Source organism: Papilio machaon, chromosome 9 (assembly GCF_912999745.1).
Source record: "Papilio machaon chromosome 9, ilPapMach1.1, whole genome shotgun sequence".
Lineage (NCBI taxonomy): Eukaryota > Metazoa > Arthropoda > Insecta > Lepidoptera > Papilionidae > Papilio > Papilio machaon.
The window spans coordinates 7337782-7348675 of NC_059994.1; the positions used below are offsets into that span (position 1 = coordinate 7337782).

Consider the following 10894-nt stretch of genomic DNA (forward strand, 5'->3'; position numbering starts at 1 on the left):
CTGCCTTGAAGAATATTTTTAATCTTATTTCTATTTTGTTTTTCAATAGACTAGAAAATTTAATCAAGCGCAAAACTAAAGAGCTTTTTAATAAGTTGAAAAATGGAGCGAGTTGCAATTTATTTTTAAGTTATAAAAACACTAATAACTTTTACTATTTAGTTAATTAATGTACCTAATGCTTTTTGTTAGTGCTTAGATTTTTTAAATAATTTTCTGTTTTCCAAACAAATTTTTTTTTGCACTATTGATAATTTTTTTTTATTTGTGTCCTTTACTGTAAAATTTTATACAAAAATAGAGATCTTAGTAAAGATTTCTAAACCTTTTATTATATTTTAATATTTACGTAATACAAAAATGTTTTCTCCATTTTAGGAGTTATTTAATACATTTGGCGCCCATCATTAATAGCCTGTCTCTTCAAAAGGGTTAGAGTAATAAAACATACTGACGCAGCTACTTGCCTGCGGTAACGAATTACAGACATTTTGCCATGACATTGATTCATCATCATCAGCTCACTATACGTCCCCAGGCTTGAAGCCTAGCCTAATTTAGTTTGACTAGGCCATAGTCACCCACGCTGGCCAAGTGCGGGTTGGTTGACTTCACAAATATCTTTGAATTTCTTCTTAGATATGTGCAGGTTGCATCACGATGTTTTCCTTCACTGTAAGAACATTTGCATTGATATTGATTAGTATTGGTTTATATTATCTTCTTTACTCTGCCATGCATTTATGTTGTCCATCTATACACAAACCATATACAGCTGTCGCTAAATATTGGCGTCTGTGTGCCAACAGCTTGCTGATGTCCGTGTACAGCTGCTCTTAGAGACTACGATCCAAGTTTATTGTGATGTTTTTCGTTTATGTCATTTTTATTTCTATTCATTTAATTATTGTCTATATCATACACAAGCATCGATGGTTCAGTGGTAGAATGCTCGTCTGCCACGCGGGCGGCCCGGGTTCGATTCCCGGTCGATGCAAATTGTCTTTTAAATTTTTTCTACCAAACTGTAAAATATTTTGTTTTGCAAGTCGGTGTCTTCATAAAATAAACTTGCATCGACCGGGAATCGAACCCGGGCCGCCCGCGTGGCAGGCGAGCATTCTACCACTGAACCATCGATGCTTATGTGTGATTTAATAAAACAAATATTTAGAAATAACCTTATTAAAATAAAGCCCCATTTGAAGATGTTTACATTGTTTTTGTGAGCGATTTCTTGTCATATTTCTATAGAAATATTCTTCAGATTTATTCATATCTTTTATCCAATTTTACGGTTCGAAGTAGATGAATATTATCTAGATAACCTTTTGAGCTTTCGAACGCTGAAGTACCTGATATGGTGATCATAATATTTTTACTGGTAGTGATAAAAGTTTATAAAAACGCACTTAAAGCTGTAGATGTTAGAAATAGGAGTAAAATAAGAAATATCATCATCATCATCATCAGCTCACTATACGTCCCCACCGAGGGGCTCGGAGCCTACCCCTAGGTTCGGGGTGAAAATAAGAAATATACACATGAAGAATTAATGTTTATATTTTTTTTTTTAAATAAAAATTTAATTATTTTTAAATTATTAAAAATTACGAAAATAATTTTTATTATACCGGAATCCAATAACGCTAAATATGAGACAAATAACAATTTTCATTTCAGCTCCTTAAGTCCGAAATATTTACATTTTACCTTAACTTTATATTTCTACTTTCTTTTACTTAAGTTTATACATAATTTGATTTAATTTTTTTGATCCTGCTTGATATACTTTTGTGGGTCTTTGTTCTACTACCAAAGCTAACAACATGTACTATAAATAAATAAATTACTGGCTATCTCTACAATCCACTTCACTTCATCAAACATTTTAAAAAACGACAAAAAAAAAACAATTACAAAAATATATCAAAATGATCACCATGTACAGAATTTGTTGTGCCTTTGTTTTCTTAATTTAGGATTTCAATAGGTACGAATAATACAAAAGGTTTTCTACTGTCGAATCACTCATATCAAACATTTTAACCATCCCTCTAATAAGAGACATGAATATGATTTTGGTTAAGTATTTCAACACTAGTAACCTACGGTTATTCCTACTCTAAGTGCCACATTTACTTCTTAATATTTACTAAGGGAGCGCTTAGTATTCAAAGATATAAATCTTCCATGAGACTACTTCTAAGTGAACGAACTGAGTTTCGGATAGTGAAGAATCTTTTCCGAAAAAAAAAAACTTGAGAGGTGTGAAGGGACACCCGGATGGAACGAAGTTCCTTTCGATTAATTAGTGAAGGAACTTATGTTTATTCTATGAATAATATTATTTTAATTATATATTGTCACGTCGTTGCCATGGTGATATAGCAAAAAGTGTCGTGACAACTTTTCGTAAGAATTTTTTCCGTCTAGTCCCCTTTCACAACACGCGATAAGGAACTTCGTTCCAGTATTATTGTCATAATCAGCCTGTCCTACGGAGACTCAGATAATAATTAGGAGAGAAGATGTTCCCACTTAATAACGATCCTATATAGTTTGCAGAGAATTACAGGAAAACGTTAGCCACTTAGTCATTGTTTGGCTTGCATTACCTCTGAGAGGCTAATCTCTGATGTAGTTAGCGCATCACTTTGACTTTAGTTAAACCGCCCGCTACAAACACGCTATGTTGTTACCACTCTCTAGAGGTCCCTTTACAAAGATCTTTAGAGCAGCTTTAGTTACATACTATTAATTCTTAAACCACACATTACCGTGATACTTGGAACATATTGTTGTCTCTATTTTGTTAAAGAAAATGAAAGGGACGACAACATGTATTAATGAAAATTTCTCAGTACTGGAGATTCACAGTTACATTTTTTTGTTTTAAAATAGGTGAGCGATTTACATAAATAAATCTCCTTACCTTTGGATTCTTTTAGTTTATTTATTGCTTTAGTTATTAGTTAAAAAAAATTGCATCGACCGGGAATCGAACCCGGGCCGCCCGCGTGGCAGGCGAGCATTCTACCACTGAACCATCGATGCTTGCAAGTTAAAGTTTAATTGCAGCAAAGTTAACAACGGTAAAGTTAAAAAATAACGAAACAATGAGAATCTAATTATGTCAAGAAAAAGCAATCTTACTTTATTACAAGACTAGCTTTTACCCGCGAATCCGTCCGCGCGGAATAAAAAAAATGCACACAAGATAAAAAGTTCCTATATGTCCGTCTCCTAGTTCTAAGCTACCTCCCCATCAATTTTCAGCTCAATCAGTTCGACCGATCTTGAGTTATAAATAGTGTAACTAACACAACTTTCTTTTATATATATAGATGTTCTCTGCTGGAAGTAATATGTCTCGAAAAAGGGTAAAATGATCGTATTATCTTTCTATTATTCCAGTGCTTAAGAAAGGGAACCATAAAGCGAGGGTTCTTCAGTATTCCGACGACCTGATTTCTAATAATATATATTTTTATTAATTTATACTATCAAGAAGACGGACCTAAATACTGTATGATACGACTGACTACATCACCACCTTACATAACTCCTTAAATCTAAGTAACTGACCTTAAATCAAAGAAAACAATTATACTCTGGTCAGTCGAGTAATGAAATTATATATAATATTGTAAGATTTGGGTTAACATCATGATTACTATTATAATTTCAACATAATGATTGCAATTCGTAACTACACTTGCATAGAGACATCAAACATCACAAAATTACACCATCTAAAGATTTACTGTTGGTTTCTGTGATTAAAATCCCTTCAAAAACATATCGTTATTCCCCATATTAACTTTGATCAAGGAATAAGAAACCACCAGTAAAGGTTTTTTAAATTCATTTCAACAGTCATACTTATTCTGAGCTTATTAACAAGCATCGATGGTTCAGTGGTAGAATGCTCGCCTGCCACGCGGGCGGCCCGGGTTCGATTCCCGGTCGATGCAATACTTTTCTTTTCAGAGAAAGCTTTTACAAAGAATTTTTTTTATTCCTGAGAATAAGATATATTGAAAAAAATATTATTAAAATAATATCTGCTTTACTAACTTTCTATTTTTCCCGATTTGATTCGTCAAATATGGCGCATGTTTATGCGAATTCTTTGAAACAAATTGTAAAATTAAAACTGCATCGACCGGGAATCGAACCCGGGCCGCCCGCGTGGCAGGCGAGCATTCTACCACTGAACCATCGATGCTTGCGTGAAGCACAATTAATTTTAAAATCTTAACATTAATGCGAACTCGCGAATCCGTCGCTGACGTAACCTAGTGATGATAACCTTTCACTTAATGGTGTAGAATCATCTCGGCTTAGGAAAGTCTAGTGCATTAAAATTATATGGCCCGGTACGATAATCGCCGTTATTGCGGTTGGTTCTGTCATAAGTTAAACCTACTTATACATAGAACTCACGCATGTATACACTACACGTGACATAACAAGGCAGCCATAGTCCAGCGAGCATCTTGTGGCACCTTTTTTTAGGTTTATGTGATGCTTATGTGCTATTGTAATTTTGTTGTGGGCGTTATGCCTTTTTTCCTCTTTATTTTTTTACCCCTATTTCTGTAATAATAAATTCCAATTAAACATAATAATTATGTAACAAAACCTATCGTAATTTAATTTCACTTGTTTTCGGGCGTCAAAAAACAATTACAAAGTTATTTAAAAGTGACAAGAAAAATATGTTTTCATATTCCTTGCTGACGAGTCTTATATAAATATACGCTAAATTTCAGTTTTTTCTTTACAAGAAATGTTTACGAAATTAAAAATTTACAGGTAACATTTGACGAACGAATTCGGCCTCATTACGATTTTATTCGTCAGCAATTTGTTACGTCAGCAAACACAGCTGTTCGTACCCGACTCTAAGCAAACAGTTAAATAAAACAGATGAAAACGTGTTTTATTTTGTTAAATTATCTTAAATATTTTAGTCCGTTTAACGTACAACAGATGTGAAAGCATTTTATGTACAAATATGAATTTTTATTTATTTTATATCAATGCAAAAGCTCACATCAAAATACGTCTTTTTTGTGATGACTTAAAATAGAAGTAAATAATTCATAAGACGAATATCGGCGGCTTTTGATATGAGTTATTTTCTCCGAACGATTGTAGTGTATTCAAAGGAAGTGAATTGATAAAAAGAATTCTTTGATTTTTCTTTACCTGAAAACGCGAATACTTTTGGCAGGTGATAAAGGACTTTAGAAGTTTACTAAACTATCCAAAGATTGATTTCTTTATAAGTCGCTGTAATAGCTGCATTGTAACTGGCAAAAAATGTTTTATGAGGGTTCGTGAAGCTTTATAACCTGTCATAATTTCTCTCTCTCTCTCTCTCTCTAGGTGCCTCTCCATTAATGGAGGTTGGCCGTCAGCTCAGTGAACTTTTGCCGGTCTTGTCTCAAGCGAAATAAATGTTCCAAGCCGGCAATATTCGTCCACTCCTTGATATTACTGCCATAATTTGTAAAATTTAATTAAAAAAATAATGTATAGATTATTAATCTTACTTCTTAAAGCGTGTGTTCTTATACATGTGAAAGTTTAAATGAAGGGATGGCCTAATTTTAGTCCTCTTTCCCTTCTCACCCTTTTCCCACTAGAAAAGGATGGGAAGGGGAAGTGGATTTGGCGGAGGTGGGGACGCATAGTAAGGGGGAATGTCTTCTTTCTGTGCGTCCCCTTCTCCATTGATTAAAGGTAGGCAATGCACCTGCGTTTGCGGATATCTATGGGCAACGGTCGCCTCGCTATTCGGCGAATTCAGGTGGCCATTTGCTCGTTTACCCGCTTTGGTATAAAAAATGGATGAATGGATTCTGTGCCAAAGCCGAAATCTAAAAGAGTTGTTTTCTAGTTACTTTACTATTACAATACTGTAAATATTGTTAGATAGTATAGAGCTCTCTTAGCTTGCAAGTAAAAAACAACTAGAAAAATGAGTAGAGAAAAAAATAGTGTAGTCTATTATAATATGACAGTTGATTTCTCTTGTCCATTTTTTAGAAAATGATACCTAATTACTATATTCATGTCTAATACACGTAAGAACATAAAAAAAGAAACAATCTTTTCTAACGTGAATAATAGATAGTCGAAATCAGACATGTGCCAATTTACGTTGACGATTCCTGATGTTATTTCTGAAATTGGCACATATTTTTTTGTTATTTTTTTTTGTAATCCAATTTTTCTAAAATAATATTATGTATCGTTCGTTTCTGTTACTTATTTTATTTTGTTTGTATTTTTTATTATGACTGTGTTTTTATATAATTCAATCGGTAACCTTGTTACTCGAAAAAGTATGTAAACATAATCTATGAAGATGAAAATATAAAAAAATGGGTCTGCATCGACCGGGAATCGAACCCGGGCCGCCCGCGTGGCAGGCGAGCATTCTACCACTGAACCATCGATGCTTATAGTTAAGACCTAAATTTTTTAAATAAAATTGAAAATTCAAGAAATACATGGAGTGAGTTAAGACATCTTCGACAGTCTTTATGGATTTATCTTCACAGATATACTAGATTAATGTTAATACTTTAAAAAAAACTTATACAAGCTATCTGCAACATTATAACTGCATGATTGTTAAGACCAACTAAATCAAATCCATTTCGATTTCTAAGACCAAAATCTCTGTATAAAACATATCGTCGTCCCTGTCATTATCTTTAGCAAGACAGAGTTAATAATATGTTTTAAGTTTCAGACATTATTTTTCTTCACTTTTCCCATCTCCGTTACGATTTTATTACAATTAAATAGCCAGGATTGTGTATGAAATGTTTATTACATTTCATAGACATTTGTCGGTCGTTTAATCTTTATTAAGCTTATGTCTTCTTTATTCGTTAATTAAAACTAGAACTCGACTTGCAAACAATGCAAATTACACCATTACTCTAGTTGGAAGCACTTCCTGAAAATGTCTACATCGGCCCTAGTTTCTGTAACTTGGCACAAAGTTTTCTCATCTTTCTTATAATCTTTAAAAACTTCAATTCGTTTGACTTTGTGTTTAAGACTTTTGATTTAAGTTGATTTATTTGTTTTTGTTGAGGAATATTTATGTAAAAATATTGTAAATAAATACGCTTTATTTTTAGTAACAATTAGGTATATTATAGAAGAAGGCATAAGTGACAAGATGCACAGAAAATAGAGATGAAATGAGATTTCTCTAGCGACCTCAGAACTGCTACCAAAGTTTCATCAAAATCTTTCTAGTGATCTAGGAAACATTTATAACAACATACAAATATTGACTTTTTATTTAATAAAATTAAATTACCTAATAAGCTTTTTTTAATTACACGCGGACGGAGTCGCGGGCGACAGCTAGTATATAATATTTTATTAAAAAACGTGTCTGATTGCTAGCACTTGAATTCTTTCCTAACAGAATTGCTATTCTTTATTGAAATAGGTTAAAGCAATTACGGAAAGTACTACACTTAGTTATTACTGAGCATTTTTCTCATAAAAGTTCCTCGTATTAATCTATTAAATCCGCATTTGTACGTCGTTTCGTTTCTATCTCATAACTTCCGATTAAAGGGTAATAAAATGATTTTTATGATACGTTTCTACTAAATTATGAGTTTAGATATGAATTCTGTACAATGCCATAAGAATAATAGTAATAATAAAGATTCTTTATTGCAAATCAAATGATTACAGCATCGATGTCGCCTTGGCTCTTAAACTAGGTTAACCTGTATTTAAGAAGCCATTGTCTTCCCATTCTACTGCACCTTACAAAATAAAAAAAAATCAATGTAACTATTATAAATGCGAAAGTTTAGATGGATTTTAGAAGGTATATCCAGAATGGCTCTTCGGATCTTGATGAAATTTAGCACAGTTGTAGAACAAAGTCTGGAAGAATTTTGCACGGATGGAGTCGCGGGCGACAGCTAGTTAATAACAAAATGTTTTAGCCGTAATAAGCAATGAAGAGCAAATCTACATCATTTACTTTTGAGTTCTCAAAATTGGGTCCAATATTAAAATTAAATTAAACAGATTTAGTTGAACACACTAAATAGAAAATTAGCTAAATCTTTTAGTCTTAATTAGCAATAAGCGGCAAATCTAAACAAAATAAGCTTTAGGTTTCCAAAGGTAGAGTTGTCCAACGCTATTTTATTTACATACTTTATCAAAACAAAAAAATAATATTCTTAAATTCAATATTATTACGCAATTTTTCTATACGAATATAAAGAGAAAGATTTGATTGGTTGTTTGTTTGTTTGCATTGAATAGGCTCCGAAACTACTGAACCGATTTGAAAAAATCTTTCACTGTTGGGAGGCTACACTATATGACATAGATTATATTTATGGACGAAGTTACAAGCAACTGCTAGTATTAAATTTATCGACTTTCGTGTAGGAAATCGAACCGAATAAATATTTATTTTAAAATTAAAATAAAAGAAAAAACATTGTGAACAGTGAAAAGGCACGTAGCATGGCACAAGGTTAAGTACATTTACGTGACAGAATTAGTGAACGCTTCAGCGATACGTGCTTTGGTACTAAAAGTAAATTGCTAGAGGTTTGTTGTTTATCTTAAATTGATAATACACTGTTGTCGAACTGTTTTTCATTAACAAAACAATTATACTAAATATCGTGTTATCTCCATATTTTCTCAAGGACACATGGAGAGATGACAATTTGTTGTTACGAGAGGTATAGTCACACACATGGACGAATTGCTTAGAAATGACAACTTCGTTGCGACTTAAATGCACCTACTGTAGGTTCTGACAGTTAATTCTAACTCTACTATTAGTTCTAATCTTCACCAACGATACGAATCGTAACCGTCAAAATGTCGAAAATCAAATAATCGCAAAATGTCATGATAGCCTGTCCATGTGTGAGTTAGTAGGTTTAGTAAAGGAAATAATAAACTTACTAAATTAATCTATTTAAAAAAAATAGGCAGAATTATTGAGATCTTTATCTTGACATTTTGTGACCAATTAAAGAAAAAAAAAGGATTTCTTAGTTAAGTTTTTCTTTTGTATGAACTAACCTATTATTACGTTGCGTGTTAATTTATATTAAAGTGGGAGCATGAAAATGGTCACGACCTTTTTGGTTTACTTGACCTTGAGGGATAAGAAACAAAAGATTGCGAAGGTCACCAAATCACATATTTTTTGAGCCTATATTTATACAATATTTATTGATGTTTTAAATTTGTACATAATGTATTAATTCAAGATATATAAACAAGCATCGATGGTTCAGTGGTAGAATGCTCGCCTGCCACGCGGGCGGCCCGGGTTCGATTCCCGGTCGATGCAAATTATCTTTTGACTGAGTGAAAAAGGGTTATATTTAATGCGAGTAATTAAACACATTTTATGCAAATATGTATGTATGACCATTCCATTTTTACCACAGGTAGTCTCAATGGCTGAACCGATTGTTGTGAGTAATGTCATTCGATTTCTATTTTTACGCGGAGTGTCAGCGTTAGCAAATTGGGCATTTAACATTTTAAAATTAATATGTATAGTTAGTTTCATAACTGTAATATCACTCTGGTCGTATGAAATACACGTATTTTTAGCCGACTTCAAAAAGAAGGAGGTTATCAATTCGACTGTATTTTTTTTATGTGCGTTACCGCGATGCTCCACCCCTGATGCTACGATTTTGATAAAAATAATTTTAATTGAAAGGAAGTGCTTGCAGATGGGTCCCATTTTTTTTAAATAGCTAGAAGACTAGTAGATATTTTTTATGTCTGTTTGTTGGAACGAAGTTCCTTATCGCGCGTTGTGAAAGGGGGCTAGACGGAAAAAATTCTTACGAAAAGTTGTCACGACACTTTTTGCTATAGTAACCATGGCAACGACGTGACAATATATAACGAAAATTCATAGAAATAAAATGTACTTCTTGTGAAGACTTAAGTTTTTTATTCACAGAATAAACATTGGCTCCTTAACTATTTAATCGAAAGGAACTTCGTTCCATCCGGGTGTCCCTTGACACCTCTCAAGTTTTTTTTTTAATTTTTTTACTTTTACTCAACCATTGTTGTATTTAACGATTCGTATTTTAGCGGAATGATTAATTTTGGAAGATTTTAATTACAAAATTAAATAAATATTTTATGTGATAAATATAAAATACAATTCCATTCGTTTATATCGAACGAAATACAATTTGTATTATAATTTAAAATACCAAACGTATTACGTTCCAACATTATTGGATTATTGTTTAATTTACATGTCAAAAATGTATTCAATTACGCATTAAATTTCAATACGCGAAGCTTTTAAGGCAAATTGTGTGTGAACGGAATTAAATTTACTTTTTATTCTCTTATTGGTAAATATAAAATAACACCATTATAATTTCGACTAAGCTAAATTTAAGAAATAATAATAAAAGAAATGAAATATAGATGGCGTTAGTTACTTCGTGATGCATTGTGCGCATCGATCTAAATGAGTGTTACGAAATTGGGTACGTACTATAAACGACGCACCAAGTCCCTATATAATTTTACTAATATTATAAATGCGAATGTATAGATGTATGGATTTATGGTTGTTTGTTAGCTGGTAAATTCGAAATGGCTAAGTATTAGTAATAAAATAAAATGAAAGTAATAAAACATAATTAACACAGACAATTTGTACACGCTCTGTCATCCATTTTATATGAAGCTTCGCAGGATTCTAGCTAAATTATTAAATACACTGTTTTCATATTTTCAACGCAAGCTAAATTCAAATTAATGTTCAGTTAAATTTTGCATATTTGCCGCTCCACGAATATGGTTAATTCATTTGCGG

The 10894-nt window shown here is 32.4% G+C and overlaps 7 non-coding genes across 7 annotated transcripts; 3 read left to right on the plus strand and 4 right to left on the minus strand.

Moving 5' to 3' along the window:
• The first annotated feature begins 926 nt into the window (after window positions 1-926).
• Trnag-gcc lies at window positions 927-997 on the plus strand. The gene has a single exon. It is a non-coding gene; the product is annotated as a tRNA-Gly (tRNA).
• A 75-nt stretch (window positions 998-1072) lies between these two features.
• Trnag-gcc lies at window positions 1073-1143 on the minus strand. Its single transcript has one exon. It is a non-coding gene; the product is annotated as a tRNA-Gly (tRNA).
• A 1843-nt stretch (window positions 1144-2986) lies between these two features.
• On the minus strand, window positions 2987-3057 carry Trnag-gcc. Its single transcript has one exon. It is a non-coding gene; the product is annotated as a tRNA-Gly (tRNA).
• An 849-nt stretch (window positions 3058-3906) lies between these two features.
• On the plus strand, window positions 3907-3977 carry Trnag-gcc. Its single transcript has one exon. It is a non-coding gene; the product is annotated as a tRNA-Gly (tRNA).
• A 183-nt stretch (window positions 3978-4160) lies between these two features.
• Window positions 4161-4231, minus strand: Trnag-gcc. The gene has a single exon. It is a non-coding gene; the product is annotated as a tRNA-Gly (tRNA).
• Window positions 4232-6405: 2174 nt separating this feature from the next.
• Trnag-gcc lies at window positions 6406-6476 on the minus strand. Its single transcript has one exon. It is a non-coding gene; the product is annotated as a tRNA-Gly (tRNA).
• Window positions 6477-9314: 2838 nt separating this feature from the next.
• On the plus strand, window positions 9315-9385 carry Trnag-gcc. Its single transcript has one exon. It is a non-coding gene; the product is annotated as a tRNA-Gly (tRNA).
• Window positions 9386-10894: the final 1509 nt, after the last annotated feature.